Source organism: Corvus cornix, chromosome 10 (assembly GCF_000738735.6).
Source record: "Corvus cornix cornix isolate S_Up_H32 chromosome 10, ASM73873v5, whole genome shotgun sequence".
Classification (NCBI taxonomy): domain Eukaryota; kingdom Metazoa; phylum Chordata; class Aves; order Passeriformes; family Corvidae; genus Corvus; species Corvus cornix.
In genome coordinates, this window is record NC_046340.1 from 5,230,043 (window position 1) to 5,256,057 (window position 26,015).

General features: G+C 51.6%; 1 long non-coding RNA gene across 8 annotated transcripts in view; it reads right to left on the reverse strand.

Moving 5' to 3' along the window:
• Positions 1 to 26,015, reverse strand: part of LOC104683938 — a 44,739-nt gene that overhangs the window by 11,801 nt on the left and 6,923 nt on the right. For 6 of the 8 annotated variants that reach the window (XR_005602770.1, XR_005602771.1, XR_005602773.1 and 3 more), the window contains 2 exons: positions 23,405 to 23,655; positions 13,700 to 13,769 (listed from right to left, as the gene is read on the reverse strand). This is a non-coding gene — a long non-coding RNA (uncharacterized LOC104683938). Of the gene's footprint in view, positions 1 to 13,699; positions 22,148 to 23,404; positions 23,656 to 23,906; positions 24,060 to 26,015 lie in introns of those variants that run through there. The other 2 variants (XR_005602774.1, XR_005602776.1) reach the window with 2 other exon arrangements.

The following is a 26,015-nucleotide window of genomic DNA, read 5'->3' on the forward strand; positions in this document are numbered from 1 at the left end:
GGACCCCACTGTCTGCCTATTGCTAGTTATTAAATACCAGGAGAAAAAAAAAATAGGGAAAAATGCCCCAATGCTCTGACCACCCCCCAGGCACGCCTGGGGAAGGAAATAGCGAAGGTGCAGATGGGGGGTGGTCGCCCCCAGCCCCACCGCGCTTGGCTGGCCTTGGCAGGCTCCGTTCAGCTGGAAATGCCCAAGAGCCAGCAGAGCAACGGGAACGGGAGCTGGGGAGGGGGAGAAGATGATGACAACGTTTTCCATATATGCAAATGCATCCACACAAGATACCCAGAGGGAGACAAAACAAAGAGACCTCAAAGAGGCTGGCTCTGAGACCCGCACAAAGCCAGATACCTCTGCACACCTACGGTGTTTGCACGTGAGGACCTGTGCAATGCAGGATGCAATGTTGCCCAGAGGTTCCCCCCAATCTGAGCAGATATCAACCCAAAGAAAGCCTGGTGGAGGAGCCCAGTGAAAGCTGCAAAGCCAAATGCCACAATCCCACATCCTCCTACACAAACAGATGCACCTTAGGAGTACAGAACTATTCCTGTCCTTTAGCTTAGTCAGAGAAGAGAAAAGCTGTGATGCAAACCCACATGAGCCCTGCCTTGGTGGGCAGAGGTAGCTCTGCTCCTCCGACACTGCTCCTGCAGTCGGATCCACCCCCTAGACCTTTGTGTGCTTTCCATAAGAGGAAAGCTAGGAGATTCCCGGACATTACTATAAACAAGGCCGGGCAAAATGTCACACAGAAACCCAAGAACATACATGAGACGAAAATTCTCTTTCCCACAACCATCGCAACAAAACAAAAGTCACCTGTGCAAACATTTCTGCTTAAAAAAGGGAAACTACTGCCAAGTAAGCAAATCTGTGCTTTTTATCCAAACAAGTGGTTGTGAGCAGTTTTATTGCCACATTCCTGTGCCCCAATACACAGGGATAAGCACTCGACACACAGCGACACACAGGGACTTGGGGACAGAGCTGTTGTTTTAATAGGGCAATGAAGACAGCGAATGAAATAAAACCCTACAGAGATCAGCTTGCAGAACTCAAGGCTGAGAAAATCTATTTGATGGTGAAAGGAAACAAGGGCACTCGTGATTCTGCTCTCATTTCCATGCTGTAAATTTGGGCAGCTTTTAGTGAACGCAATTAAATCCTCACTTAGGATTTAACCTGGTGAAGCTGAGGGCAGACCTTGCTACAAGACCCACCTCTGGGCTCTTCCCCTCAACTTACTCTGCAGAGGCCAGCAGGAGCTGTGAGACAACTGAGTGAAAAAGCAAGGGAATTCATAGATCCCTGCCAATGTAGCCATTTCAAAGCCCCCTTCAGCTCTGTCTTGCCTGTTTTCTCCTTCCCCAGTGATTTGCCGCTTTGCTGATGGAGCTTTGGCTGCAGGGAACAGTCAGTACCAGCCTGGCAAGCACAGAGACTCAATAGTATTTGGGCATCTCCTTCCCTTTGCCTCTAATGGGAACTGAAAACCTCAGCAAACCCCCAACACATCCACTCCCTGCCTCTGGTGGCTGATCCTTCCTTTCCAATACTCTTAGGGTCTCAGTGGGGATCCCATGCAAGACTCTTGCAAGAAACCCTGCAAGACCCTCTGTTATTAACATCTCTTTGACTATTCTTTACATTTTCCTTTATTCTAAGACAGGGCTTAGAATTTCAAAGGCTTTTGCCCACCAGCGCAGTTTAACACACTGAGTTTCCCAAGCAACAAGTGATAGAACTCCTCACCTACTTGTACCACACAGGTAAAGTCACCTCAGGGCTGTGACCTTAAATCCACACATGCTATTCCCCGTGGATGTTGAGAGGTGTAAATCTCAACATCTTATTAAACAGATCACTCAGAACAGATTGCCTCACAACATAACTTTTCGGCTGGCCACTACCCACGAGCGGATGATTTTACATGACATTTATTCATGCAAATTGCCAAGGCTGTAGTCTGGTTACCCAGCAAGAGCATAAAAATTTACAGTTTAGATGCATAAATGCTGGCACCATGAGAGAAGACATGATGAGACTGGAAACACATCCCTGGGTTTCACATAGAGTGCAAGAAAACTTAGAGGGAGTCCTCATCAGATGGGGGTTTATCAGGAATGACCCCCCCCCCCAAATGATCCAGGGGAGGCAGAGAAAGGCATGTGCAAGACTGCAGGGGCTACAGAGAAATGAACTTCTCCTGCTGCATGTGCAGGAACCTGCCATGGGGAGAGCACACGCAACATTTTACGTCACTCACAAAGCCTACTCTGTCCAATAAAGTGGGGAGGTAAAACAAAGCATGAAATCCAGGCATAAATTAGCATCCCTCTAGTCTAGCTTTATTTGTGCTGCTGCTGCTGTGGATTAGCATCTAGCTGGCTGACAGGCTGATAGGCAGACAGAAACAGGGAGAAATAAAAAAAAAAAAAAATCAGTAGGTGTCTTTTTTTCCCTATGGTTCCTGGGATGCCTGCCTTCAAAGTGCAGGCAGTGTTCATCCCTTTAGGACCCGAATTCTTCCATCGTCCTGTGACAGCAATAGGCTCTGCAGGAAAGCAAATCCCCCTGAGATATTTGTGCCTGCACTCTGTGGAGCCGGCACCCGTCATCTAACGCAAGCCCAGTGCGAACCCGTCACATCCTCAGCCGCCATCCCTCCGGCATCCACAGCTCCACTCTGCACAGAGCCACAGAGCCCCGGGAGCAGCTCCGGTGTGGGGCTGGGAGACCTTGAGGACAGCACCTCGCCACAGGCACACACAGGGAGCAGACGCCTCGGGATTAGCTCTGGATCATGTTCACCCTCGCTTAGGGCAGCTGCTTCCTTCACTGCTTGCAGCCACGGCTGGGTTTGGTACCTGATCCCAGATGACATGACCGGGATCACACGCCGGCATCTCCTCTCAGTTTGTGTCAGAAATGTGTCACTGCCAGCTCCTCGGGCAGGAGGACCTGCAGAGAGCTTCCATCGGGCTGACACACAGCCTTCCGCTCCTCAGGGCTGCATGGCAAAATGAGTGGTCGTCACCGGAGACATCCCTCCTCTCAGGGCTTGGTGGCCTCGTGCCCACCCACCCTTTCCAAGCACAGCCATGAAAACACAGCACTAAAGAGGTGCAAGTTCTGACAGCCACCACTTTGGTCTTTCCCAAACCAGCCCTGGCAAAGGACGCGTTTCTGCCCTAGCAACTTCAGGCAGCAAAGAGGAGCTGGGAAGCTCCTGACTTGTGCACAAACTGGGGCAACAACAGCAGTAAACTTGACCGTGGTCAGAGTGAACTGCAAAGCCCATCTCCACCCTCACTGAGCCATTCAGAACTTGGCTGTGCTCTCAGGTCACAGGAGATTTCTAGTCCTTGCCTGTCTTTTAAGGAGCCAAACACAGAGCTCAGTTTTTAGGCTATGGAAATCAAATTTTCAGCCATTTGCAAAGGTGGCCTAGAAAACACAGACTAATTCTGCACAGCCATAAAGCGAGTCCCTCAGGAGTACAGCATGCAGTTCGAACACCCCCGTGTCCCTCTGCCTGCCACCATGACTCTCATTGAGTGGGTCTGATCAGAGGATGCAGGTGGGAAAACTCCCCAGGATGCTGAGAATCCCTCCTTGGCAGAGCCCTTGCAGCTCTCAGCCAAGTGTACTGGCCCCACTGATCACTGGTGCCACAATCCCAGTAGATTGGTACTGGCATTGGAGCATGGAGCAGGCAAAGCATTGCTTGTGCAGCAGGCACCTGTGGCCAGTTCTGCTCGCTCCATGCCCAAATGGGTCAACACAGGCAGGTTTTCCCCAAAGGAGGCAGAAGGGCACTTTGCAGGGCTTCGAGACAGCTGCAGCTGGAAATAGCCCAAGCAGAAGAGATCTATCCCTGTTCCTCCAGCCACGCCTTCCCTGGAGTGCTCGATCCAATTCCGGAATAAAGCACACCATCACCACCCTCATCCCACTGCACCCAGCAAGACAGTCCCCTCCACATCCATGCACCCACAGAGGTATCTATGGAAACATCCCATAGCATCAGTAGGGCAGTTTCTTTTAGGGGCTAGGAAGGAAGGGAAGAAGGATGAAGAGAGTGTAGAAACCGGAGCCTTTATTTCCCAGCACTCAGCCATGTTGTTAATTAGGTAGAGAGACCAAGCCACTTCCTACCACATCCTCAAGCTCTTGCAGCAAGAGCAGGCACTCCTTTTGTCTCTGTCCTTTGGGGATGAGAAGGAGGCAAGGAGGCAGAAGTCAGACAGAGCCTACAGAAATGCAACAAGCTGCAGGAAGGATTTTTCCTTTGCAAGGGGATGGGCCCCTGATGGGTTCCCCAGCCAGCACTTATCTATGTGAACCATTTGTTTCCTCTCCAAGCTCTCATCTTGCTCTGACACATCACCCATTCACCTGATTGCAAGCAAAATGAGTCAGATGGGTCCCAGCCTTGCACCCACTCATAAGCCCTCTATTTCTACTCTGCTCCTCAGTGCCACACCTTCAGAAAGCTCAGCCTGGGGACTGTGCAGGACCACAACTGCCTTCAAAGCTTGTACAAGTCCAGACTCACACATGCAGTTTGCCTTTCATTCTGAACAGCTCCAGTTCAACTCTGCATAAGATGTATTAAAACTCACACTGGCAACAGCACATTCAGCCAAGCGGCCACTGGGACCAAAGCAATACCTAGGAAATGTATCACAAATGGACTGAAGGAGCACATTCCCTTGACTCACTGGTCCAAGTGGCGACTTGGGACATGTCTGCAGCAGCCTGGGGAGACCCTGCACAGTCCCATGAGGACACCACAGAGACAGCATCTCCTCCTCTGGCTCTTAAGCAGAGTCTTCGGCAGCGCTGCACACAGCATGTGACCTCTCAGTTAAAGCAAGGACCAAATAAATTTTAAAAAGCATTTTTTTTCTGAGTCCTGCCAGCGTGGAAGTCAAATACTGTTTTTCAAGCTGTTCCCAGAATGAGACAGAGCCAAACATGTCCACAGGCACAGCCAGTCTGTGTCTGTACAGCCTTGTTCCCACCACCTTCATTAACACGTACAGAGATGTGCATCCCTCACTTGTGAACAAGGTGCCAGGGACCAACATCACCAATTATTACCTTCCAGACCATAGACCTTTGTGTCCAAGGTTCTCTGTGCCCAGGGCCACACAACAACATCTGGGACCACTCCTGAGGGTCCTCAGTATGTTTAGGGGCTTAAGTGAAGTCCAAGCCAGCCACTATCCAACACAGTGTGATCCATGACACTCTCTTTTACTCCCTGTTCGGTGTTATGCAGCATCCTGCACTGTCAGCCTTAAGCTTTGAGTCTCAATCCCCAAAATTGCTAAGACTCATTCCAAAAACCAACTATTTGGAGGGGGTTTTTTTCAGACTGATCATGCCCAAGCCCTACAAAGTCTTTGACTTATTTCCAGAGTTTTCACTGCAATTAAGATGTCCCTAAATACATTTCTTGTTAGCATAATTCTATTAATTTTAAGTGAGAACTGAGACTTTTAAGCAGTCCTTGATTACAGTTGCTGGGGGTTTGCAACAGACACCCCAAATCCCAAGGTTTGTTCTAAAACCTCAGTGAATTATTCTAGTCCAGCCTTGCCAGCTGCTCTTCTACCCAAAAGGCACCTTCCCTTGAGAGCAGGATAGTAGAAGAAGGGAAGAAAGCTGGAAAACAGCCATTTCTGGGACTACAAATGAAATCAGGAGGAACAGTCCCAAAAGCCTCTCTTAGCCTTGGCCACCAGCAGCAGCTACTCGGGAAGCTCCCACCAAGTGAGAGCCAAAGGAAGAGACGCACTGATCCTGCCTTGCTAGATTTTATGCCAAGCTTGTCAGCAAGGCATGCTCAGCTTTGGCTGCCCAGGAAATGCAAACCTCTCCTTTGTGTGGCTTTCTGGACACCTCCCGCTGCCCTCCCTAAATCCCAAAGCCAGCAGCATCCCTTGCAAGGTGCACGCCATGCCAGAGGCAGCAAAGACGTGCTCCTCGCAGCCTCCTGGCTCCAGGCCTTCTGCCAACACCGTCCCAACATGGGGCACGCAGGCAAAAGAGCTGCCGGAGGAATCCACGCCAAGCGGCGCTGAGCACGACCTTTCTGCTTTACAATGGTAACCTGAATCCTAAATACTGGATTTCTAGGCACGCATTAAAGCCATGAGACAATGGAGACGGCGAGGCTGGGGCTGGCTGCAAGCCAGCTCCGTGCCGGCCCCGCCAGCGCCCGATGTTTCCCATTTCCTTCTTTTTTTGCCATGGCAGATAAGCAAAGTCCCCCTAAGCCAGGAGGCAGGTGCATGCACAAGCTCACCCCTGACTTGGGGACCGTGCATGACTCACCCCCCGGAGAAGGTGGATTCCCAAGAAGACCCAGAGAGGTGGTTGCCTTCCTTTCTCCCTCTCTCTCTCATATGAGCATTGCTTCTCCTTTAATTGGTTTCATTCATGGCGGCCCTTTGCTAAATGTAATTATGCCAGGCTCTCTCCATCTGTCTGCGTTCAGGAAGAGCCATCGCTCTCACCGTTTTTATCTTCAATCTTTATTTCTGCATTAATCCCCACTCTGCAGCTCACATGTACAACAATGTCCAGGACCTCCTGAGGACATACAGGCACAGAATGAAGAGCAGGATTTGTCCCTGGGTCTCTCCTGGCTGGAGGACATTTTTTCACAGGGAAAGCCCCATACCTCAGTCACTCTGTAACATCTACATCTCTCAATGATACCTGCACAAGCCAGTCCTTTTGCAGACACTCAAGAGTTGTCTGGGAGCCCAGGCAAGAGGAGACAGCTTGATTTTGTCTGCATCACAGAGCTGTCTCTGGCTCTGCCCTGTCTTCCCAAGCCCGGTACATAAAGGTAGCAAGATGCCTACTTACGTTGACATGGACCGCTTTTCACATGGAGAAAGCATTCAGTCCCAAACTACCACGCTCATTTTCCTTCCCAGGAATGCACAGGGTGAACACGGCTGAGCACAGGGATTAACAAACCCCAGCTCTGCAAGGGCAGCTCATAGCTGCATGGCTGAGGCTGCAAAGCGCCCAATGCACCTAGAAGGATTTCATTCCTCAGGATTCATTACCCAAGGTCCTTACACCTTCCTCAGCCAGGGTAGGTAGATCTTGGGGGGAAAATACAATGCTAAAGGAGCTGTTGGTTTATCAAGAGACCAAACCCAGTGACACAGACCCTGGGCAACCAAGCACCATCTGGTGACCGCCGGCTCCCGACACAATAGCCCACGTTGGCATGTTTATGATAGAGACCAGAGGCGGATTCCCATTATCCCCATCAGATCCTGTGATGTGGTTTCAGGAGAAGGACCATGAGAAGCAGATGGGATGGCAGAAGAGAAAAGAACGCCGCGAGACAGACAGACAGGAGAGATTTATATGAAGCTAAAGCGCATACCCATAAACATGGGATAAGTAAATAGCATGTAAGTATGAAATTAAATGCAGGGAATCCATAGCATCCAGTAATCAGTCAAATATCTCCTTCACCTCTTTTTCAGTTTATCATCGGCATTTTAAAATGAGATATTTATGCCAATAAGTAAGCCAGTTGTATATTGTAACCCTGCAAATATTGGCTTGGATCTGAGAGATTCGTCCCGACAGACAATTCATTTTTACAGTTATTTTTGGACTCCCGGCTTTCGTGGAACACCGGCTCTCTGTGTTGGATTTTATGCCCCTGAAATGTATTTACAATGCATGGCATCTGTATTGTGCATTACACACTTAAATCATTGCATATCATTCATCGCTTGTAAAAAAAAATATTGCAATATCCTGAAGCTCTGAATACTCAAATTCAAAATATAACTGCTGCATTTTCAGAGTAATGCTATAAAATAATGTTGTATTTTTAGATAAAGGAGGGAAAATTGATCATGAGGAACATGGATTCCCAAGATCTGGGAAGAAGGGGAGTTTGGATTTTGCACCACAATAAATGGGAAAAAAATAAAACTAAAAGCTGAAAAACCCACAAAGGTTTATTTTCTAAACAAGAACATGGAAACATTTTGTCACTTAAACAAAGGGAGGAGGGCGGGGGAGGCTCCGCATCCTTGGCTTGCTCTCTGCAATGGACAAATACTATCAGAAACAAAAAGCATGGCATAGTTAGCAGGAGCTCAGCGCTTTAGAATTAATGGTATGTGTTTAAGTTCCTTTTAGGGGAAGCCTTCTGCAACTGGGGGGGGGGGAAATTCATGGTTTTAAAGGCTTCTGTCATTGCTGCCTACAAGCAGAAGAGAAAGGCACTTTCTTTGTCATCCGGGGGTTTATGGCAACACCTTAATATGTCCTTTTCATAGGTGAAGCAAGGCGCACAAAGCAGCCGCGTGCCAACGCGTCCCCCCCGCCACCGGCAAAATAAATAAATGGAGGAACGCGGGGACGGCGGCCGTCGTAATCCCTCGGCAAAGAGGCAGTGAGGATGGTCTGGTGGGGTAAATATTGCACGTCTCCTGCCAAACCCCGCGTGGGCTATTGTCCTGCCACCCCTTTTAGATGTCATTAAGGATTTTTCGCATACAACCAAACGAGCGGAGGGGATGAACGTGCTCGCTTCTTCCCCACCAGTTGGAGAAGCCATGACGAGGCGGCTGGGAGCCGGCGCAGGGAAAACACAGGGCAAATTAGGAAGTATGTTAATTCAGTTAATATCACAGAGGGGCTGGCGGGCGGTGGGGGGGAGGTGTGCGCGCAGATTTTCCGCCCGAGGAAGGAGGTGGCAGAGAAAGAACTGGGGCATGCCAGCTCCCGTTATTGTTCTGCCTTCATCGGTAATTAGCAAGATAAGGAGGGGACGGCGTGAGGGAGGCAGCGTGGCGAGGACAAGGCAGCGCTGCACCCCACCTCATGCCCATGCGGCCATCTTACAGGCGGCGCTCGCCTCCCGCAAAATGGCCGCCGGGGCCCACGCTGCCTCAGGCCCGCAGCTGGCCCATCCCAGCGGGTTCCCCTCTGCCAGCCCCGAGGCAGTGGGCACCCAGGAGCAGTGGCAGTGGGAAAAGGGGGCCCCAGGAGAAAAGGAGTTGCTGTGGTGGGCCAGAGTGCGCTGGCAAGCGGCCATCTTAGCCCGGGCCCTGCTCGCGGTGCCAAGGCGCTGGGCACGCAGCACTCCCACAGCTCTTTCCCCAGCCCTCCTGGCTGGAACAATCTTGGTACGCTTCTCCTTTACCAGGCAGCACACATTGCCTGGGCCCTGCTTGTGCCCACTGAGGCGGCTGTGCCCTTGCCACGGCGTTCCCCTCGGACATGAGTGGGCTTATCCCCACATGGGCAGCCGCCTGCCTCAGTGTGTCCCAGTGAGTTCTGAAGGCTGCCAGGCACTGGACTGGCCCTGGAAGACTCAGCCTGGACAGATAGAGCATTCTGAGAGCTACAAGGCAAGATGTCACCTGTCCATCCATCAGTGAGTTATGGGCAAATTATTCCTTTCTCTTGGCCAAAACAAAATAAATTCCAAACCAAAACTGCAGAGATATCCGTAAAGAAGAAGTGAGCTTCCTAAACCTTAATTTAACACAAATTTAAAACAAGGTCAGTTATAAAACGCATGGTTACACAGACGACACAGACAAAGCTACAGACACATTTCTCACTCCATGGGAGCTTTACAGTGGACATATCAGTGTTACTCAGTTCTCCAAATGAGCAACACCAAATATCAACCAAGGAGCCCTCATCTTTGATCTCGGGCTGCCCTCAGGACAAGACCAGCAATTCCTGACACTAAAGCAGTATTTGGGAAGCAATTCATGTGTCTTTAGCCATGATGGGACTATTTCACACGGTGCAATAGGCACACAACGCACACTGAAAATTCGGCATCTGCTCCAGTACTCTGTGGAGAACCAGAGGGTGATTGCAACTGCATGCGGGCAGGGCCATGTTATACATCTCAGCAAGACAGTGAAACATAAGGGATGGCAGGCTAGCTGCTCCGCTCCAGGGTTGTCTACATGGAAAACCACACCATTATAATGACAGCGCTATAGGTCAACTGCTGCTGCTCCTCGCCACGCTGGTGCACATCTCCACTCTTAAACTGGCTTTCTCCAGTTTAGCTTAAACTGCTTCCAGCGTGACATCACTGGTATACAGGAGAGTCCTGCCTTCTGCTAAAGTAAATATCCACGGAGGTTGTACACGCACAGCTCCTTGCTTTAAAATCCGCCCCCCAAACCGTACGTCTGTAGCTAGACCTGCCCTTCGGCTAACCTTTCTGTACTCCACACACTCCTGGGCTGTTCACAGTGCCCGTGAAACACTATTACACCCTGCTTCCCTTGGGTGCTAATCCTGCTTGTCAACCCAAAGGCAGAAGCAGACGGTGGCTTGGCATTTTGATTACGTTGTGATCTGTTTGAACCTTCCAGACTCTTTTGATGTCTGTGCAAATTTGAAAGGGGGAGCCTTCATCCCCCACAATGAAACTCTGCTATTCCATGGTGAACCATCTCGGGACTCCTATGTCCATAGCCATTGCTAGATTTGAAGCAGGGAGGGGAGTTGCAGCTCCTCCAGGAAGAGTCTGAATTTCAGAGTAACCAGTTCTGGCCCTGAGCGGAGAACACTACGGGGACAGCGTGTTGCTCTTCAAACAAATGCATGCGTAGGGGAGTGTGCGCATGCACAGAGACACCAAATTTATACAAATAGATGCATTCATAGGAAAATGCAAATAGCATCCTCTTCCATCCTAGTCTCCCTTCGAGTTCCTGACATCCCAAGGTTTCAGAGGAGTACAACGGAGCCTCAGATCAAACATTAGCCCTGCGGGGGTTCCCTCAGGGAAGCAGCCATGCACTGGGGTCTTTTCCCCGCTTCCATGTGAGGTTTCCCGACCCGGCCTTCCGTGGGTGCTCAGTTCTGACACGCGTACGACACACGCGTGCGCATGCAGAGCCTTGCTAAAAGGTGCTCTGGGAATTGTGCTCCACTTCCTCTTTCTCCTGAATCAATTGTCATAAACCAGCTTTTGTTTTATTCTTAACAAAGCAACAGAAATAATCTCCACACACAGCCCTTGCCACTCCCACAGCCCTGTCCTTTAACAGAACAAGCTGTCCAGGGCCCCCGAGGACATGGGCACAGGGACACAGCAGGGTAAGAAAGACCAGGAGAGGCTGCTTTCTGGTGCACAGAAATCCACTGCTCCTCTCTTGAGCCCATGGCTAGCAGGCAGAGAGGTGGCAGGATAGGAAGGAGACTGGATGGTAGGCAAGGAACTCCCAACCTCCCCAACCCAATCTCCAGCTGCTCCCTTCATCCCCTGCCCACTGAAGTACCCACTTTCAACCTGCATTTTACCTAACACTCTGTTTCTCTTGCTCTTCGGTACCAGTAAGAGGTGACTCCTGCAGCACCACTGCAGCAATCAACGGGCTGACGTGCAACCTGTGACAGCCCGAGCTCTGCCTGCCTGTGGCAAAGCCCTGTTTCCACCATGGCCAAGGACTCATCCCTCCTCCTCCTCCTCCCATCCCACATACCCAGTTTCAGGACTCAGACACATATGGAGACATTTCTTGATGAAACCTATCAGTGGGTGAGTGGCAGCTGAGCAGGTACTGAGCAAGACATGGGGCCAGACAGCAGCCAGGGGGGAAGGCAGCGGGTGGAGGGAACGTGCCTCAGGAGGAATACTCACAAAGGGCTGCTTTCATTAATAAAACATTCCCCCCTCGGTTGCCTTTTGATTTGGGTGTAAGAATTAACCCCATCTGCCCAACAGCACGCTACCTACCAAGTCATCTCTGCTGAGGAGGGCCGTCTGACGTATCCACTCAATTGCCTTGCTTCCCACTGCCCGCACTCCTTGGCGGCCCAGACCCCTCCAAACAGCTCACCAGCCTCGCTGGGTCTGCCCTATGGAAGAGATCCTCTTCCCAACACATAGATTAGACCCAGTGAAAATAGGCTTAGTGAAAATACCATTTCGCTATTAATGCCACCCATCCCACCCCTCCCAGCTTCACACTCTCACACCCAGAAAGATTATAACAAATCCTGGTCACCTTTTGCCCCTGCTAACTACTGCTCCAGTCTTTGCACTGCATGCCTTCTACCACGAGTAGAGAGCTGGGCACAGGGAGTACTTATATATACACACACACATCTCTCCAGTCAGCACTGGAGGTGTTCAGCTGCACAACACACATCTCCCTGCACAGCATCTCGCCTTGTCACAACACCCCAACCATCCCTCTCCGCTGTAATTGCAGCGCCTGGTCCTTGGGCATCAGCAGAAAGTTGCAGCAAATCCTGCGTTGGTTAAAGCACAATCTGTCCATTCAAAATTGGTGGGGGGTTGCTTTTAAATCACTGAGACATTTCTATTCCCTTTCTGTTTCAAGTAAAACTGAGATGCAGAGATGCCTTCGAACCGACAGCCCCTTCATTTTTCCAGAGGTGTGTTTTAATGAGTGACTCGCCTTCCAAAAAGGGGCCGGCAAAGGGGAAGGACGGCAGATTCTCCACACAAATTCAATAGCTGGTAGGTTGCCATGGGCTAAAGCATTTCTTTGCACACATGAAGGGAAGGGACTCCACAGCACTAAGGGTTTTGCCTCCCATGAGTTATAGCTCTACCCTTCAAGAGCGGAATAAATGCTTTATCCCATTGCAGCCTGCGATGTATTCTACATAGATGGATTGATTTCCCCTATTGTTCTTAATAAATCCTGGCGCATGAAGAAACTCACTGCACAGCCATTTTTCCTGCCTTGTTCTACCTTGCAGAAGTAATAAGGGTCAGATGTGACTGCAGTGAGAAGCAAAGGCCATACGCGAGGCAGTGCTTTGCTGGAAGCAGTGGGTGTGCTTGCAGGGTCTTGATGGGTGCAGGCAAGCAACTCCCTTTTCCCTGTTTATTCCCCCTTTGAGTCGAAGCTGAGGAAAAGGGGAACCATGACTGGGTACCGCAGCATTGGCACGGCTCTGACAGGAGCAGCCGCTCCACAAGCTGAGCCTACACAAGCCCCCCAGGTCTGCACAGGGAAAGGCAAGGCTCTGGTCCTCTCTGACTGGAGCTCTCAAATGTGAGACATAAGTACTTATTGTATTGTCTGATAAATACAGGGCTGAGAACTGCACCACTGTAGAACCTTCCTGAGCACACCCAGCTCTCTGTCATGCCCAGTCCATAAGACCTGCCCCCGCCCGTGTCCCAGATGAGAGGAGTCCTGACCACCAGCACTGGGGCGCCTCTGGTTTTTTGTTTGTTTGGGATTTTTTCAAATCAAAATGCCAAACCAGCCCCCTCTCGATGACTCTCAATGGCACAACTCAGACCCCAGATTGTTGTTAAAAGGTTCTCTCCCTCTCTGCCATCTTTTCTACTCACAAGGTTGACACCCATCCTCTTTTCCTGCTCCAGGAGGGTGTTTGCTGGACACAGCTTCGCTGGTGCCCAGCAAGGAGGCACTACCGGACTCCAAGAAGCAGGTGGCTCTGCACAATCCTGCCTTGGCCACCTGCCTCTGGCTCCATCCAGACTCCCTGGATTATCGCTGCTGGTCTTCTCTAGCAGCAGCTAACAACTGGCCCTGTTTCAAAAGCCTGGCTGGGAATTTGGCTGTGGGAGGGAGGGAGGGATCAGGTAAAAGAGCTGGTCTCCCATGCATGAGTTGGACTCGATTCTTCAGCAAGACTTCCAGGGACTCACCTCTCCTTGCTCAGGTGGAGACGTCCCAGCCCTTCCCAAGGCATCCCACTCCACGAACTCTCAGTCACATCTGATTAAGGAAAAGAGAATTTGTCTCAATTAGAAAGAGGTTCCCATGGACAGATGTCAAGTAATTACTGCATGTCACTCACGTTTGGAAAAGGGACCTTAAATTTGGGGCCGTGCAAACTTGCACTCACAATGGCAAGTGAGTTACAGACCTTGGCATGCTCCAGAGCATACGTTGTGCGGATGCTTTCAAGCCCGTCCCTCGGCTGAAATACACCCAGCCACGTAAAATACAGCCAGACACAACCCCGTTCTCTAATAAGGAAATAAAGCCGAGTGGACCTGCATTGCCAGAGCCCAGAGAGCAACACTGTCTCTTTAATTTTTTCCCTGGCTATCTCATCCTTTGCACAAACTCTTTCCTCCCCGTGGCTTCTTCCAGCCTGGTGGGCAAAGTGGGAAAACATCATTAGGGAGGAAAAATAATTTAGTTTGTTAATCAGTATCCAGTGGTGGGAAACAAGAAAGACAGAGAGCTGGGCTGGCGGTTAGGGCTTAGGAAGGGCCAGCACAAAGCCCACCATTCATGACATCTGGGGCTGGGATTCTCATTGAATTAAACAGACACAAAGAGCAGAGGCATTTCATGCTCTCTTCACAAGAATTATCATATCTCCCTGGCACTAGGAAACCTTCAGCACGGGAGAGGGGGAGCGAGAGACAGAGGGGAAAGCGGGCAGGCTGGGTAGAAATATGGGGCAGGGTAGAAGAGGCTTTGTTCCAGGGTTGGATTTATGGATGGGATGCGGCGCGTTGCTTTGCGGGGAGAGACAGGGCCCTGGCGCGCTGGGTCTAATAAGAATCAGCAAATGTGAAACAGGGGGCCCCTGTGTACCATGAAGCAGGGAAACCCGCGTTTGACAAGCCAACAGAATAACCGCTCGCGTCTCAAGGCTGTGGAAGGATGCTGACGTTCCTACGAGATGTGTCGTCTTGCGTGTGTGTCAGCGAGGAGGGGGAGAAGGGGAGAGGCGAGGAGTATAAACAAGAGACCAGGCAGCATCGTTCAGTCATGAAAATTAATTAGCTGATGTGCAAACCATGGCTGCCTCTTCCCACTGCCCTGCAAGCATTCCCCATAAAGCTATGGTGCGTGTGGACCCTGTGACTGGGAATGACAGGGGCAGATTAGGCAGCTCCTTGGGACACCAGCCTGGCAGCAAGAAACCCACAGCCCGTGCAAAAAAGGTGAGGAGGGACTGATTAGTGTCCTCGGGGAAGGGGCAGAGCCCAGGGACCAGAAGAAAGAGAAACGGGAGAGACCGGGCACCAAGCTGAGACCAGGAATCATGTTGCTGCTGCAGCATAAATTGGGGTGGATCTCAAAAACCAGCCATTAACAGGGGCTGGTGGACAGCAAAACCATTTAGAGTTTAGATCACAAACTCTCTGGGGCAGGACCTGTCATCTCCTGCAGGCTCACACCATGGAGGCCTGTCCTACTTGGTCTCTGGGCATTACCAGAAGATCTGCTTTAAATACTAATTGCTCCATGATCAAGACCTGTGAGCGGCTGGGAGGCTCCCTACAGCATTACCTGTGGGAAGAAGGGATAGATCTCTGACCTCACGTCCCCAGGGTAATTTGACCCCGTGCACTAGTGCCACAAGCAAATATTACTACTCAGTGATGAAGATGAGCAATTCCTGACCAACTTCACATATCCCATCCCCAAGCTTTCAGATCCTACTATAATATCATGCTGATTCTTTGCCTGGAACAACTACAGGAGAATGAGGGTGCCAGGGAAAAGGGAAAAAAAACGGGAATGAAGGGATGCAGAAAGTGATCGCTAGGGAAAAAATAAAGAGAGAAGACTCTTTGACATGGGAGGTGCACAGTGAACACAGAATGCGCTGGAAACAAAGGGATGCAGGGAGGGAGGAAAGGCTGGGATGGGCATCTCGGCAGACATGCAGGTAAAAGTTGAAAAGGAAGCACTAATTAGCACCCAGACCATCACTTTCCATTAATAGCTTGTCACCATTTCCTTGATGTTGCTGAGAGCAGGGAAGTTGGTATGTGTGATGCTTACCTGTCTCTATCTCATTAACAGAAGTGAGGGTGAGAACAGATGTTTATTGCCTGCATTCAGATAGACAGGCCCTTTGCTGAACTGAGAGGCAGGAGAGAGGAGGAAAGTTATGAGAGATGCTCATGAAACACAAGCCAAACCCAAACAATGGAAACCCAAACATAGGACACTTAGATACCTGTGCCGATCCAGAAACGGACCCCGGCAGGTATCAGGTTCCAGGAATTCTGGAAACACAAAACTGCTAGGTCAAATAATTTTAACCCAGGGCAAATACACTGCCAGCTGGGGGAGAGTGCTCTGGTATCGGCACAAGGTATGTGCAAGGGGCTGTGACTGCATTATATCTGGGAAAGTAAAACAAAGGGCTGCTTACTTCCCAGGCTGATTTGCTCAAGGTGTCCACTCCACTCAAAAACAGACAGCCAAGCATCTTATTGAGAGCCAGAATGGAGATACCCACCAGTAAACAAAGGAAAAAAAGAAAACAAAAAAGTGCTATTTCAAGCAAAGATAAATGTGCTTTGCATATAATCACCTTTGGAGTAATTCTTCCAGCAGCTAAAAGAGAGATTATCCTTCCAATGTAAAACACAAAGGCCTCTCCTTTCCCTCCAACATGTGGAATGGCTCCTGACAGTGACACAGGAAAGAGGGAGTGTGCAAGGCAAGGCAAGGCAAGGACGCCAATCAGCAAGTACCTGCGAGCTGGTAGCACACGTCTGCTGGTGCGATGACGGGAGCGTGCGTGTGTGTGCACATTCCTAGGGACACCCTCGCTTCCACCAGCACATGAATTCACTACACAAGCCAAAGGTTCCTCAAGAGCAGGAGCCCAAACCTCCTTAGGAGGGAATGAGGGAAAACCAAAGGCAAAGAAAACATCAAGGCAGGGACTGAAGGAACAAAGGCTTCCGCCCTCTCAGCTTGGAGACATCTTCTTGGCCATTTAGCTCAGATCAAGTGTAGGCTCTGTTGACTCCCTCATCTATTCAAACAAACACTTTCAATAGTCTGATGGGTCTTTTCTGCTCTACAGCTTCTCTACCCCTGTGTTTGACGTCCCTAGCCAATGCAGTTAATGCCACATGCAGAAATAGTGCCCTGAAGAGCCCTTGCTTAGATTGCGTGGTCAAGCACTTCAAAGTTAGGAAGTGTCCAATTTATGGCTGTCCATGCAACCTTAATTCCAGCTCGCTGTGCAGCCACTCTGGACAGGAAAAGAGGGAGTGAGCTAAAAATAGGCTGTGACCGTGTCGTCAGCCTCATAAGGGCACGGGCAAGGAAAGGCTGAATTAACGTCTCTTGGTCAAAATGAAATCAAGTACCCCCCGACTTGCCAGTGCTTGCTTTGGTGCCTTCAACCATGTACATTTTTAATATACAGAAATCACGTGCATTCTAAACATACAGAAAAATGCATTATTTATAGCTAATAAATAATAGATTGTTTATATAAGCAAAAAGAAAAACAATTGTAGGCAAGTGTAACAAATTCCCCTTCCTCCACCCCGCACCCATCCCTGCTTCATCCTGCATGGGCAGAGAGATTTTCAAGCCCCAAGCCTCGGCACAGATTTCTGCCACTATGAAATACAGGACTAATGTTATCTGGCAGCGGCAGAAGGCTGCTCTCCTGGGGCTGGCAGAGAAGGGGACTGCTGGGGCTGGCAGTGCCCAGGCCAACACACCCACATCCCCTACACTTTTTCCTCCTGGCACCAGAACCTGGAGGAATTTTCTCCCAGGAGAAGGGGCTGTGCTGGAAGGATATGACCTAAAGGTGGAAAGGGGTGATGGAGTTGGCTGTGAACACCCTCCCACCTTCCCTGGCTGGTCCAGAGCTCTGCAATAAAGTGGTGGGAGTCCGTGGTTTCACCCTGCTCCTGATCTGTTATTATTATTCCAGGGAAACAATAAATTTTGATTTTTTTTTTTTCCCTCCAAGAGGTAAGAGAAGGGAAATCGCGATTCTGAATGATTCATAATTCAGCTAAACCTGAAAGGAATTTAAGGGACAAAGAATAGGCATTTCTCGAGTCGAAGAGCTTCCCCCGGACGAATTTCAAGGGCCCACAGCAAACAATGGGAGTGTCAGAGGTTCTCAAAAAGAAAAAAAACTTCAAGAATCTTTACAATAAAAAGTGTTAGGCAACACAGGGGTCAGCGCCAGCTCCTCCTATAATAAATAGCACGACTACCCTACATTAACTATAGGAGACATTTTAATGCAGTGCCTCAGCTTCGTGCTAATTATACTTTTTCACCATATTTTGAACCTAAGAAAAAATGTCATCAGTTAATTATAACAGATGAGGGAGTGTGAAGACTTCCTCAATAAATAATGCCTTGATATCTCATATCCAACAAGCTGCGTGCTCTGCTCTGAAGGTGCCCAGAAATATGTCCTCTCAGGAAATATATCAAGAACTGATGGTCCCATAAGCTGGCTTTGTTTCCAAGTCTTGATTTTCAGCCCAATAATTAAGTGATTTTTATGGTTTGGGGAGAGTAAAGGTCGTGGGACTGCTGGAATGGTGCCAGAGAGTGTCAGTGTTTAAAAATAAATAAATTCCTAAATCAAAATGAGATACAAAAGACCTCAACAAATTCCCCTCATGGCTGCACAGGTGAGCAGACAGACGCAATTTGGTTTCTGAACCCAAGTCCCATCCTTCCTTCATTTGTGGCATCTCCATGGGAATCTGGCATGCACTGAAAAAGCCTGGTTTTAATGAAACCAGGCCATGGCTGCCAGCGTGCCACCGGGAGCCAGCCACCGCTGTCCACCTGCCCTGAGGAGGAAGGACACTGTGCCCCTGCTGCTGTGCCACCCTGGGCGCTGCCCCCCACTACATCCATCCCTGCTGAGGCTGCTGGGCGCCCAGGTCCTTAGGAAGGTTCCTCAACTAAGCCATCTTTCTTTCAGCTCCCTTCTCCACCTAGCACCCCTCACTTCCCCCTCTGAAGAGCTGGGATTTGGCGTGGGAAAGATGTCTTTGGGCTTTTCACAAATCCAGTATCCCCTTGAACCAAAACCAATTAGCCTGGCCCAAGGTCCTGCCATTGAAGGACTGTCCCTTCTTTTCAAACCCCCGCGGGCTCAATTGCTCTAAGGAGCCTGGACGTGAATGAGCAAAGCCCGCTTAAAGTGGTACTTAAGGCCAGACCAGGGTGAAGGAAAAGAGAAAGCCTCTATAGGAACAGCAAGCTGAGTTTCCAAGAGACAGCTAACTGCCGGAGATTGTGTTCTTTTGCTCCCCCCATTTTCCTTTTTTTACCCCCACTCCTTAGCTTTCGAGGCAAACGCTCCTAACCAAACCTGAGCCCCTGAATAAATATTAGAAAACACGAAAGCCAGAACCTTGTCCCGACTCTTTGCAGGCACTGGGAGCCCAGCTGTGGGCAGTGTGATGGCCCAGCCTCATATGCAAGCTCTGGTCACAAACACATGCACCCAGAAGGACAGAGAGATGGTGAGAAGCCCGAGATGATGTTTTTCCAGTTTGGGTCCTGGCAAATACCTTCCCAAGGTGACCAGGCTTGTGGGCACAAAACACCAAAATCCCCAACCTGGACAGGGTGACTCCCTGTAGCACGTGTCGGGGAAGCCAGCGTGGGCAGCCACACGTCCATCTTATGCTGGTGGCCCCTGGGGACATCCAGACACTCCGGGCAACTGAGGGGCTGCGATGTGGCAGCAGCAGTGTTGGGGTGACACACGGTACCCACACCACGAACAGCGTGTGTGCACTGCCACGTGCCAGGCGCCTCGGTGCTTGCACCTGCAGATGCCAAATCAGCACCTTCCCTCCACGCAGACACCAGAGTGTTTTCAGCAGGCAGCTGTGATCCCTCCCTGCTGGACGAGCAGCACCCATCCATGGCCACAGCTTGGATGGACCCTCCAAGCTCCTGGGCTCTGCCCTTTCTCTGGCAGCACAGACAAAGCCAGGGCAGAGCAGCAGGTAAAGGGAGGCACCATCCGTTTGCATCAAGGGTGCGGGGAGCGGGTGGGAAGCCAAGAGAGACAAAAGAAATGGCCAAGCCCAGCCTCAAGAGTGGAACTCGCCATTGCCAGGCAATTCCACAAAAATGCCTATTGATGGGATTTCATCCATAACCAAGAGTGCATGCTCACACGGCCTGGCTTCCAAGGCAGCTCCTCCAAACAGCAGGGCCTGAACAGCCCCTTCTCCACCTGACCCCAAGCCCGGGTGAGTTTGGCTTCCCCAGGTATCTGGTATAAACCCCCTTCATCTCATGCCCCAAGCCAAACCCACCACATGGTGGACAAGTTTTAGGAAAAGATGGGAAATCATGAGCTGGAGTACGCGAGGTCCCAGAGCATCATTTCCCTGGGGTGAAACCCGCAAACGATATTTTCCATTTATCCCCCAATGGCACATGCCGATTCTTCTGTTTCTGTTTCCCTCTGCCCGTCCCCAGCTCTGCCTGAAGAACAAAGACATCACAGCCCAGCTCCAGGAACCTCACCCACGTTTGGCCTATGCTGTATCCTACTGCTCCATCAGGAGAGTCTCACTGAGAAGAGAAAGAACCAGGAATGCTGGGACATGGGCGCTCATCTCAGCACAGCCGAAAAAGACGCCTTCCCTTCTGGGTTTTGCCCACACAGGGGGAAAGATCCATCCACAGCCAATAGCTACCCTAACAGGGCAAAAGGCAAAGCCACAAAGGGAACTGTGTCTAGCCAAAATCCATCCCTGGCCCAAGGACAGACCCTTGGGGACCTTCCTTCCACTATGGTACTTAAAAAAAAGAAAAAGACAGAATGCAGAGACCCGTCGGTGGGCTGCCAAGGACTCTCTAAATGCAGCGGGTATGTCACAAGCAGGGATTTGCAGGGGGGCTTCATCCGCCGCCTTGCCCCCCACCCACGCATGCATGAGCTGGGGATTCTCATACCACTGTCCCCCATCACTCACTGCCACCTCCCTTGTCAATTGAGGAGGTTCTGCCTTCACACTTCCTTGAGACACCCATAGGTTCATGCCAACAATGGGGGCAAAAATGAAGAATTAAAGCACCAGAAAAATTTCAACCGCGGTTTCTCTCTCCTGGACATTAAAGGCCAAATCGCTCAGTCCCCTTCGGGGGAACTGCTCTGGGGTAACTGCACCAAGGACATGGCCTGAAAAAATACCTGAAAAATCAGCTCAGGAGAGGTGATTTTGTGAAGAAAAAAAATAGTAAAAAACAAGAGTGGTTTCTGACCAGCTGATTGAACAGCAAGGTGAAAAAGCTTGCATCGATCCTTTGTAAGAGTTCTCATGTAGACACGGATTTCCACACTTCCATTTTATTTCATAAAATTATATATATGTGTATTTATATACACACACACAAAGACATTTATTATATGTGTGTGTATGTTTTTTCCTCAGATCCTCTTTTTATATTTTCACCTTTTGCAATTACAAAAGCCAGGGACAGAAATACCTCCTGGGTTCTGCCAGTGCAGAACACTCCCACCAAACAGATTTTCTCTAACATGCTGGTTGAATGATTCCTCCTGAATTACATTCATTAGGAATTTGAATGTTTCTTTCCTCCATCCCCCATCAAATCATTACTCCGGAATAAATGCATTCATCAACCACCTTGCTCAGTTCCCTCCTGCTTTGTTCAGTCTAGTTTTAAAGCATCTCCACTGAAACCGTTTGCACCTGACTCGATGCTAGCGCACGAAAGGAGGAAAAAAAATAAATAGGAGAAGAACTGAGCGCCATTCACAATATTGTGAAAATAATTGGAAAATTATTTCTTAAAAATAGCCAACATAATAAAGGAGGGAAAGGACTACATTCCTTCCTCCCCACCTCCGATCTCTTCCACAATTTCTGGGATTGCATCGAGTATACATATTCCAGATGGGCTGGAGAGAAGGAGGTTGGTTCTTAATGACATGTCTTTCGCTGCCTTTGGAATGAATGATTCATTCGGATCTTGCCGAGACTCGGTGCCACAGTTGAGTTACATTTCTAGAAAATCCGTATCTTTAATTCTGGCGCTGCGTGTGGGACCCAGCAAATCATGGAATTACTGCTGTAACTTCGGATTAGTAACGCTTTCTAAATGATAGTCTAATTCCAGGCCTTCATGCTTTTCAGCGTTCACACTCACACAGCCTTTTCCCTGGGAGGCTTCCTGCGGAATTAGTGCTGGCGTCTTCGTCTTTCTCTGCCCTTTTTAATTTCTCCAATGACTTCTCATTAGAATATATAATAACAGCTCCTCAGAACTTTTCTTTCTCCTGGTATAGCCAAATTCAGGCTGAGATCCTTTTTCCTTACTGTGGTTATGGCGGTGCTTTGCTGGCCCTGGAAGGGTGCACAGGCAGATTTAGCTTTGCGGGCCTACGTGGCATCTGACGCCATTACCCCGTGCAAGGGAAGGTGGAAAACCTGCCTGTGAGGTGCGGGGGGCTCCCACCTCTCACCGCCCCCGCACATCGCTGGGCACGGGCACCTCGGCCCTGCCGTGCTCCCCTGTCCCTCGGCAAGCGATGCCCGCTGCGGAGAGAGGATGGGGCAGGGTACCCACGCTCCACCTCGCCGAGTAGCGGGAATGCGGCAGCATCTCTCCCAGCCCTCCCCATCTCCAGCAGCATCTCCTGGGGGGCAGAGAGCCAGCTTACAGCCCACTCGCAACCCCAGCCACGGGAAGGTTTCTCTCTGCAGCCTTCCCAGAGCTGTCACGACCCGTGTGGGTTGGCGGCAGAGCGGGGACCATCCCTGCGGGATGCGAGCGGCTGGCGCCGGGCGAGGGGCTGGTGGCGATGCTTCCAGCCTGCCCCAGGGTACCGGGGGGCCAGGGGGACCCCGGCCTCGGCCAGGGGCGCTCGCCCCACGCCAGCTGGGAAAACGTGCCGGGGAGGCTCGGCGGAGAGCACGGTGCTTTGTGTCGCCATGGGAACGGAATGCAGATGTGCCAATTGCTTTTCTTTTCTTTCTTTCTTTTTCCACCTTTTTTTTTTTTTTTTATTTGCCAGACATTGTAATACATATTATGTTTCAACTTCTGGGGCTTGCAGGAGAGGTGAGGGAGGCTTTGTGCCTTGCCATGCACTCGGCTCCCAAAGAAGCCCCAGGGCCGGGCGGCTGCACGCTGGAGGGGTGCACCCAGCAGCGGGACCCCTTCCCTGGGCATACCCCACAGCTACGGGCAAAAGCAACAGCCACTACGCAAGAAAAGTGATCACATTATCACCAACTTGACCTTCCAAAGGCAGGCCAGGATCAAATCCAAAGCCGAAAAAATAGAGTGGGAGGGAGAGAGAGAAGGAAAGATATCCAAAAGCTGCGGGGGTTCGTGGTCTGACCCGTAGGCTGGGACGGGGGGAAGATTTATTTGGGGAGGGCGCTCGCTCTCTCCATCCTCCCAGAGCCGCGACATCCCGCAGCCTAGGAGTGAATATCGATGTGCGTTTAACCGATAATTAAACCCTGGATTTATTTGGGAAAGGAAGAATTGGCGCAGGACTCGCCTCCCTGTCCCCATCCCTCCCGCCTGCTGCCGCGGAGCCCCGGGCTGCCCGGAGCGGCCCGACGGGGAGGTCGCGGAACCGCAGCCCTTACCTGGAGCCCCCAGGGCGGCGAGTCGGGCCGTCTCTGCACTGCCGGTCCTGGTGCGGCCGCTTCCCCTGGGCGAGCAGGTCTGGAAGTCATTTCTACTTTCGGTTATCTAGCTTTATGATGGCTCCACAACACTCATACAGCTAGATAACCAAAGACAGAAACATCCCTCCGTCGGGGATGCCGGCCATCCGTCCGTCCATCCGTCCGTCCGCTCCAAGGTGCGGGCACGGCCGGGGCAGGGCGGCCAGGAGCTGCCACCGGGAACCACACACATATATAAAAAAAAAAAATTAAAAAGAAAAAAAAAAAGAAAAAAAAAAGAAAGAAAAAAAAAAGAAAAGAAAAAAAAGGGGAAAAAAAAGAAAGAAAAAAAAAAAGAAAGGAAAAAAGAAAAAAGAGAGAGAGAGAAAAAGATAAATACGAAGCGGAGAAGACAAGCCGGGGCAGAGCCACGGGCGCACGGCGGGCTGCCGCAGGGGCTCGGAGCCGAACCGCGCCGTACCGAGACAGGTCGGGCTGTGCCGAGCCGAGCCGAGCCGAGCCGAGCCGAGCCGAGCCGGGCCGGGCCGGGCCGGGCAGCGATGGGCTGGGCAGGGCAGGGCAGGGCAGGGCAGGGCAGGGCTGTGCTGCGGGGGCCGATCCGAGGCGCTCGGTGCCCAGCCCGGCCCGGCGAGCGGCACTCGCGCTCCCGCCCCGCTGCCCAACTTCTACTCCCCTCGCATGGTAATCGCCCCCTTTGGGAAGTGACGTCACGCCGCGCCCAGCCAATCCCCGACCCCTCATTTAAATCAGCGCCCCCTTTCCCGCGCTTTCCAGCCCGGGATGGGCTTTGCGGCGGCCCGGCACGGGACGGGGCGGCCCGGCACGGCTGGGCTCGGCACCGGGCGGCACCGGGCGGCACCGGGCGGCACCGGGCCCTCCGCCTCCTCCCGCCTGCCCCGGCCTGTGTCGGGGGCTGCTGCGCCGCGGGTCGCTCACCTCCCCTGCCCCCCTCCGCCGCCTCCTCCCGCCCCGACGTGCCCCCGCGGCTGCTCCGCTGGGCCGGGGGAGAGGCGAGCAGCACCCCTGCACAGTCCTGCACTTGCGACTAACTTCCCTTTCCCCGTCCTCGGCACTCCCCTGTCTCCCTTTCCCCTCTTTTCCCTTCCCCTCGCCCTTTCCCTTTCCTCTCTCTTCTTTTTCCCTCTCCCCTTCACTCTCTCTCTTTCCCTGGCCTTTCCTTTCTCCCCACCTTTTCCCTTTCCATCCATTTTCTTTTCGTATTCCCGACCCCTTATCCCATTTTTTCCCTTTCCTCGCCATGCCGCCCCCCCCCCCCCCCCCCCCCGCTCATGCAGCGCACCTCTCTCGCACTCTCTCGTCCCCCAGGAATGCCCTTCCCGTCCGGCCTCCGCACCTGGGGGCTGCCCAAAAGACCCTTTCTCCGCAGCCAGACGCGGGGCCCTCCCGTCCCGAGACGCGCCCCGGGGACGCACCAGCGATCCCCCACAGATCCTCTCTGTTCCCCGTTTTCCCACAATTTTAATTATTTTCCCTCCAGCTTCTGCTATTTCCTGCACAGATTCTTAACGCGACGTGCGTGTAGCGGCGAATCCGGCACATACAAATAATAACAGCAACAATAATCAGACTAAAATGCCAGGAGGTAAATATGATTATCTGGGGCGCTTAACTGACCTGCTCCTCACTAAAAAAAAAAAATAAAATAAAAAAATTAAAACTGTAATCCCTCGCCGCTTCTGAACATCGCCTTTCTTTAAATCCCAGACGAGGGTAAAATGTGACCTGCTACAAAACGGAGGGATCCGCGAAACGAAGCGATCTCGGCGGGAGCAGCCGCGGCAGGGCGCCGCCTGCCGGTCCCGCCGCCTCCGGCTCCCGGCGAGCTCCGCTCGGATTATTTATCTCTCCCTCTCTTCGCCCTCCCCCTCCCCGCCATCCCCTTGAAAAAAAAAATTTAAAAATTAAATAAATAAAATCTACGAGCTCAATCAGGCTAAAAGCTAAAGGACGAGGACTGCCAGCCCTTTGCGAGCCGGCGCTGCTCCCGGCGCCCAGGCGAGCCCGGCCACCCCTGCTTGGCTCCCGGGAACCGCCGGTTGCCTCCCGCCTCCTGCCTAACGAGAAATGGGCCCGGGGGTGCTCCGGCCGCCCCGACGGGGCTGGGGAAGGTGAGGAGAAATATTTTCTCCGTCCCCAGCCCCTCGGTGCCTCCCCCGCGGCCCGGAGCCGCTCGGGAGGGGGCTTGGCCGGCGTTTATTTCAATCTATCCTGGAGACAGGGGTAGGAAAAAATTGCCATGAATGGAATCTCCTTAATTTTACGGCCTTGGATTTTCTCCTAATTTATCGGTTTCGCTGTTAGGGTGGTCGCTGCTAGAATGCTCGCGGCTGAGGCGAGGGAAGTCGCCCGTCCGCCCCGCTGCCTCGGAGGGCAGCCCGTGGGTGCGAGGACAGTGGCGCCGAGCGGGCACGGGGGGCTCGCCTGGCCCAGGGACCAGCCTCTCTTTGCCCCCACGGGGGAGGCCCCGTTACTCACCGCGGGGCCTCGGTGGCGGGGAGAAGCTTGGGGCGCCGCCGACAGCTTTCCCCACTCCCGGGGCCGTTTCAGC